We start from the raw sequence: 6,628 nt of genomic DNA, 5'->3' as shown, positions 1-6,628 counted from the left end.
TGGGTCTCTCTTCCTGCCTGACTGCTTCCTCTATCCCCTCAAATCCTCTCTCACATCTGTCCAGATGTAAATCCCTCTCTTATTAGGTTCCTCTCTCAACCCCCCCCCCAACTTAGGTAGTTACCCTTGAGGGCAAATTAGATCCTAAGCCAAGAGATGCAGCCACAAAGCAGGGGCTCACCATAGGATTGGTTAGAGCTGCAGCAGGAGGGCTTTGGGATATATAGGTCCTGGGGGCAGGAAGTGACACCTGTACCCTCTGTCACATATGGACCAGAGGAGGAAGGGTACAGGGCCTAACCTTTTAGAGGACTGGAGAGGAGGCTGCATGAATCTGCTGCCAAAAGTCTGCCCAGGGGCTGAAGACCCAGAGAAATATGCCCATTCCAGAGCTTCCTGGAAGCCAGGAAGGAAGGAAATAGTGCTCACCTGCTTGCACACTGTTGGAACAAGTCAGGGCAGCCAGAGTTGCTGCACAGAGGATAAGACAGGGACAGGCTCTTCGAGATCTCCTATTATTACCTCCCATTTTATGCATGAGAAAACTGAGGCTGGAAAGAGTGGGCATCACACTGATAAAAGGGAAAATGAATGCATGTTCCTGAAGGGTGGGTGGACACCTAGACAAGGGTCAGTGGACCCCTTTACTTGCAGATGAGGAAACCTGGAGACTAACAGGAAGAGTCAGGCTGATCTGCCCAGGGTGGCAACACCAGTGAGATTTTGTGCTGTGCTTTTCCTGTGCACCAGACTGGGTCAGCGTGACAGAAAGGATCTGCTGGATTGCTGCTGAGGCTCTGGGGTTGGGGAGCACTGGGTGGGCACGGAGGCCGCCCATCTTCTGCTGAGAAGGAATGCAGAGGCAGCAGTCACTGGCTGCCCCATTGCGCTGGAATGCTTCCACCACCTCCCTTGCTGCTCAGAGCAGGGCCGAGGTAGGAGGCTTATTTATTTCTGTGCTTTTATTTACTCATCTTTTATTCATTCACATCCTGTCAGTGTATATTGTTTACATTATAAATCATATGTATTCCCACACTTCCTCTTAAAGAAAAAGCCCAAGAACACAGACTGTTCTGAAGCTGTGAAAATGACAGTGGCAGCAGCGGCACTAAGTTTCCGTCCTCCCTTGGGTCTCCCGGTGGGCTTCAGAAAGCCCAGATTCTCCCAGACTGAAAGTTGAGACCACCTAGATCCCCAGCACCACTCAACCTAGTGTGTGCATCTGACTTTCAGTAGAGCACAGGAAGGAGGAGGAATGACAGAGAGTATGGCTCTGCAGGGAAACCCAAGGATGACATTTTCCCCACATTCTCTTCCTCATCTAAGCAGGCGGGGCTTGCTTGGGACAGTAGCTGCCTGACATCATCTGAGCTTCATCCAAACAGTCTGTAGGAAAGCCTCGATGGAGCAAGGAGCAGGACAGGCTGCAGCTGCTAGGACCATAGAACAGTGATGGTGAACCTTGTAGAGCTTTCAGTGATACAAACAGCCCACTGTGTTGTGTATCACAGGTTCACGACCACTGCCATAGAAGAAGGAGATTTATGAAGGATAGATAGGCGGAACCAAGAATTGATAACCTGGTGGGGCACAGCATTTGAACAGAAGCAAGCCAGGAACAAATGCAGAAGGCTCTGGGTGGGACTGGCTGGCAGTCACTGTTGTATTAGATAGATTGCCTTCAGTGGAGGTCAAAGGCCTGGAGTTCAGATCAGACTAGGATTTCAACAGCTGGGGTGAGCAGATACAACTTTCCACTGTGAGAGTGAACAAAGGGGAACTGTTACACCTATCTGTAAGGGAGGGAAAACCCATAACATGATTGTATTGCATATCAAAATCTTTGACTATATCTAAAGTCATACTCAGAGTTAGCCTCAAACACATTGTTAGAAAAGGTAAGTAACTAATAACTAGCAACACAGGCAAATTCCAAAATCATGGTGCCCTAACACAATAAAGTTAACTCTTGCTCATGTTCCATGCCTGTCTCAGTCGGTAGGATGAAAGCTGATGGAAGATCGTCCACCTGGTATCTGTATTATCTAGAACGAGCACAAGGCCTACAAGAAGATGGTAAAAAGGGAAGAAAGAAGAGAGAGAAAACACAGTCTCTAAGTGGTATCAATAGAGACCAAAGCATGTGTCCCTTTTGCTCACAGTACACTGTGAGTTTCAACCAGTCACAGGGTTGAAACCAAACTTTAAAGGATGCAGTGATATACAGGAGGATGGTGCATATTGCCTTCCCCCAGCCGCACAGGAAACATCAGACAAAAAGCAACTGAAATAATTGACCTGCAAGAAACTAAGTGAAAGATCAAAATCACCTTAAGACATGCAATAAGAAGAAATAGTAAAAACACAAATAAATTCATTAAGAACACTATTAATTGCCCAATTAATGGAAAGGCTAAAATAGTCAATATAAGCAAAAAAAAAGGTGGAAAGGAAAAAGTACCCACTTATCTTTCTTTTGAATAGTTGCATCAGTTTCATAAGAGAAACAAATAAGCCAACCGAGACTACTGAAAGTATAACAAATACAAAATAATTACCATTTCAAAAAATATTGAAAGCCAGGCTATCAAGGAGGCTTTCTGCTACTTATTAGTTTGGCACCAATTTATTTCTGCTTTTTTGTTTTGATCAGATAGTATTGAGAAATGCAGTGAAAATAGCAATATATTTTAAGTTCATCTTGCACATCTCAAGATAATCTTCAATTAACCTTTTCAGAAGCTTCAAAGGGAACAGTAGAAAACTAGTTTTTCCCCAGTAAAACATCATTAAGATTATCTAACTGCTTGCATTTCATAAATAAAGTGCCATCACAAATAAAGTGCCATAAATAAGGAACACAACACTTATACTAACCTTTTATGAGTACATTTATATAAAATCGAAATATATTCATAGAAATAGCAAAGTAGCCTGCATTCCGAAGCTTTATTTTTAAAGAGCAAGTCAGCCTGACAATACTAGTTAACACATCGGAGTACATTCAAATTTAATATATCCTGCATTGAAGCATGTGTTTTCGTCTCAAGATATATTTCAAAATAAAAGTAACAACATTGAGGGTACCAGGTATGGTGGTCCATGTCTGTAATCCCAGAACTTGGGAGGCTGAAGTAGAAGGATCATAGTGAGCTCAAGGCCAGCCTGCCCCACACAGCAAGACCTTGTCTGGAAACAAACAAAAAAAAAGAACACTAGGGACTGTGCAGGGCCAAAGTTTCTACAAAACACATTAAAGAACCACTCAGTCACTTACAGCTTGATAAATACCATCAAAGTCAAACACGAGATTGTGAGTGATCAATCATTCAATGTGAACCTGTTCCTACTTCATTGGCCCAATAGTGGTTTTCATTTGCTATGTAATATACATATAAACTTATTTCCTTTCAGTGAGCTTTCCAAACCACTGTATCTGTAGAATCTAGACATGACAACCTTTATTCATTCATCTAATGAATATTCATTGAAGTCTAGCATGTGCCATTCTAGGCACTAAGGAGGCAAATGTGATCAAAAGAGACAAAGGCCCCATCCTCATACAGCTTGTACTCTAAACAGGCAATCAATGAAAGCAATAAGCTTTGGATGGTGTAGATAAGTGCAGTGGAAGAGTGGGGCAGGAGACAAGGATATGGCGGCAAGGCTGGTGCAATAGGGCATGGCCTGTCAATTGCAGAGATCTGTTAGCCACAGATGCAGATCAGCGGCTCCCAAGCCTGGCACCAGGTACCCATCTTCTGAAGTGTGATCAAGCCTAGTCCTTTACCTAATACCAATCTTTTAACACAGGTGCAGGTGCAGCACCTGCCTGGCAAGCACGAGATCCTGAGTTCAATTCCTGGTACCCACACATGGACTCAAAAAAAAGATCAAGCAGGTTTTTGATGGGATGGCCTGGATCTCATGTCAGAAAGAAGATATAAAAGATGGCAGCCACTGACTCTACTGCCACTGCCCTTTTGTTCTTGCCCATCTTGTGTGCAGGATATATCTTCTCTTTTTCCATCAGAGCACTTTCCTCCTTGACCAATTCTTCTGTGCTTCTTTTTCTTCTTCTTTTTTGCCCCAAAATAAATGTTAAACTTTCACATCCACCTCTTGTTCCACATAATTCTTCCTTTGGAACAGTAAGATCCCGGAAAGAGCTAGACAGTAAGACCCCTACAATGATAGTAACAAGAGGATAAAGCAAGGCAGGAGAGTGAGTGTTGCATTATTCATCAGCTGGTCAGGGAAAGCTTACCAAAAAGGTGATATTTGAGCAAAGACTTGCAGAAGGGGAAAGACTGAGTCATGCTGGTATTTAGGGTGAGAGCATTCCAGGTAGAGAGCATAAGCACATTCAAAGCACCAGTGAAAGCAAGGAGCTCAATGTAGCTGGAACTGAAGTACAGAGACTGTAACAGGAGATGAGCCAAGAAAGGGAATGTTTAAGAGCTTCAACAACGTAGGGACACCTAAGCACACCAGAGTGGGATCTCGTCCCTCTCCTTGCCCCTTTCCATTCAAGTATCTCTGACTTCCAGTGTGCTGGGGACAGCCTTGTCTCAAGCGAATTTTTTAACCTGGGCACACTGCATCCTGCTCCTTTGCTTGTACCTGCTGTACCTCAGCCCCTTGCTGAGAGTTTTTAGTCAACTTGGCAGCCAGGATTGGTATTACCACTCATCCAGTGCCACTTCCACTGCCCTAGCCTCATATGAGGGTGAGCAGGGAGCAGTTCCCTCCCTTATTCTTAAGGACCATGATGTGTCATCACAGGCTTTTCCAAAGGCTTGAAGAAAACAACAGGGAAAAACAGCGGAGGAGGAAAACTTGACTGTCACCCTGCTGAAACCATAGCTCAGCATCCACTCTCTGCACAAGGAACTCTTTCCCCACTAGTAGCCCCAGCTCCTCCACAAACACAGGTCTTTAGTGCTGCCCTCTCTTTCCCAGTTCCCAGGCTATCAAAGTCCTGTCTCTGGGTCATCAGAGGGGGAACTCCAAATTGTATTTTAAAATTTTACTTATTAATTGATTATTTTGTGGTAATGGGGATCGAACCCAGGGCCTTTGCACTCAACTACATCCCCACCACATTGTTTTCTAAAAGTTTGTTGAAGATTTTATCTTGAGACAGGGTCTTGCTAAGTTACTAAGTTGCCTAGGCTGGGCTCAAGCTTGTGATCTTCCTGCCTCAGCCTTCCAGAGTGCTGAGATGATTGGCATGTGCCATCATTCCCAACTAATCCTAAATTTTACAATATGAAAACCTCTCATTAAAGAAAAAGACTATTTTTATTTATTCTGAAAATCCCTTTCATCCTCATTGCCTCAGCCCCCATTTAATACAGATATGTCTCTGGGCCTCCTCTGTGTATAACTAAAAGTTTTAGGGAAGCATTTCCCCTCTGCCAACATAAGTCTTCCAGCATCCCTAGAACACAAAAGCATCTGCTGGCAACTTTTCTCAAAATGGCAACACTATGGTGCTTAATGCAGTGAAAAACTACAATGTGTTATGGAAAACATAAGCCAGGGCTTCCTTCTTCACCACACCCTGGATTTCCTGGACTGGGAACTACTGACCAAGCAGCAGGTACACATTCAGCCAGGAAGCGCCTCCTTAATCACTAGGTACAGTGGACTCTATCATGCTTTAATTTCTTTTGAAATCAGAAAGAAAAATGAATTTTAAGTCAAAGAGTGTCCAGATATGATATTGACATTTACCTTTATACTAATTATATTAGTATTCTCATTGCTAGGGCAAAACACCTGACACTCACAACTTAGAGGAGGAGATGTTTATTTTAGCTCACAGTTTCAGGGATTTCCGTTGCTGGTCAGCTGGCTTCAAGGCAGAAGCATCATGGCAGGAGGGCCTGGCAGAGCAAAGTTGCTCACTTAGTGGTGGTTGGAAAGCAGAGTACAGGAGAAGAGCTAGAGACAAAGGAACCAGGGACCATACATGGTTCCCAAGGTCACATTCCATGATCCACTTCGTCCACTTAGGCTCTACCTCTTACTAGCCCACTGAGCTATGAACTCACTAATGGGCTAACCCACTGATGCAGTTAGTACCCTCACAACCCAATCACCTCTCCAGCAGTCTCTTTATCCAGTCAAGCTGACATCAAGATGAACTGGTTAATGGTAAGTAAAATAAGTCAGACTTACAACTTTAAATATTGCAGTTTCTCTCATATGAGAAACTCAAGTTATAAATAAAATATAGATAATAGGAAGTAGGGAAAAGGAGCTTTGTCAAATGGGAAGGGGATCAAGAGATGAGAGGAGGAAAGGAGGGAGGAAAAGGATGAAAAAAGGAATCAAGATGCATTACGCACATGTACCAACTCCACACGGGGAAAGCAGACATTATGCACTGCAAACATGTACTAATACATTAAAAAGAAAACATGATTAACTAGTACATTAATGAAGGCATAAAATATAAATTGAATTTTTTTTATGGAGGATAAAGCCCATGAAGGCAAAAGTACATAAAGACCAGGGCAGTCCTAGTGAAGTCCTAAAGCTAGCAGAACCTGCCATGACTCAAACCCAACTGGGGTCATTCATGCTGAGTAATTTGTCTCCAGATCTTGGTAACAAA

The sequence above is a fragment of the Chinchilla lanigera genome, unplaced genomic scaffold (genome assembly GCF_000276665.1).
Source record: "Chinchilla lanigera isolate Chin_1 unplaced genomic scaffold, ChiLan1.0 scaffold00013, whole genome shotgun sequence".
In the NCBI taxonomy this organism is placed as follows: Eukaryota; Metazoa; Chordata; class Mammalia; order Rodentia; family Chinchillidae; genus Chinchilla; species Chinchilla lanigera.
Note: the sequence above shows the minus strand (reverse complement) of the source record.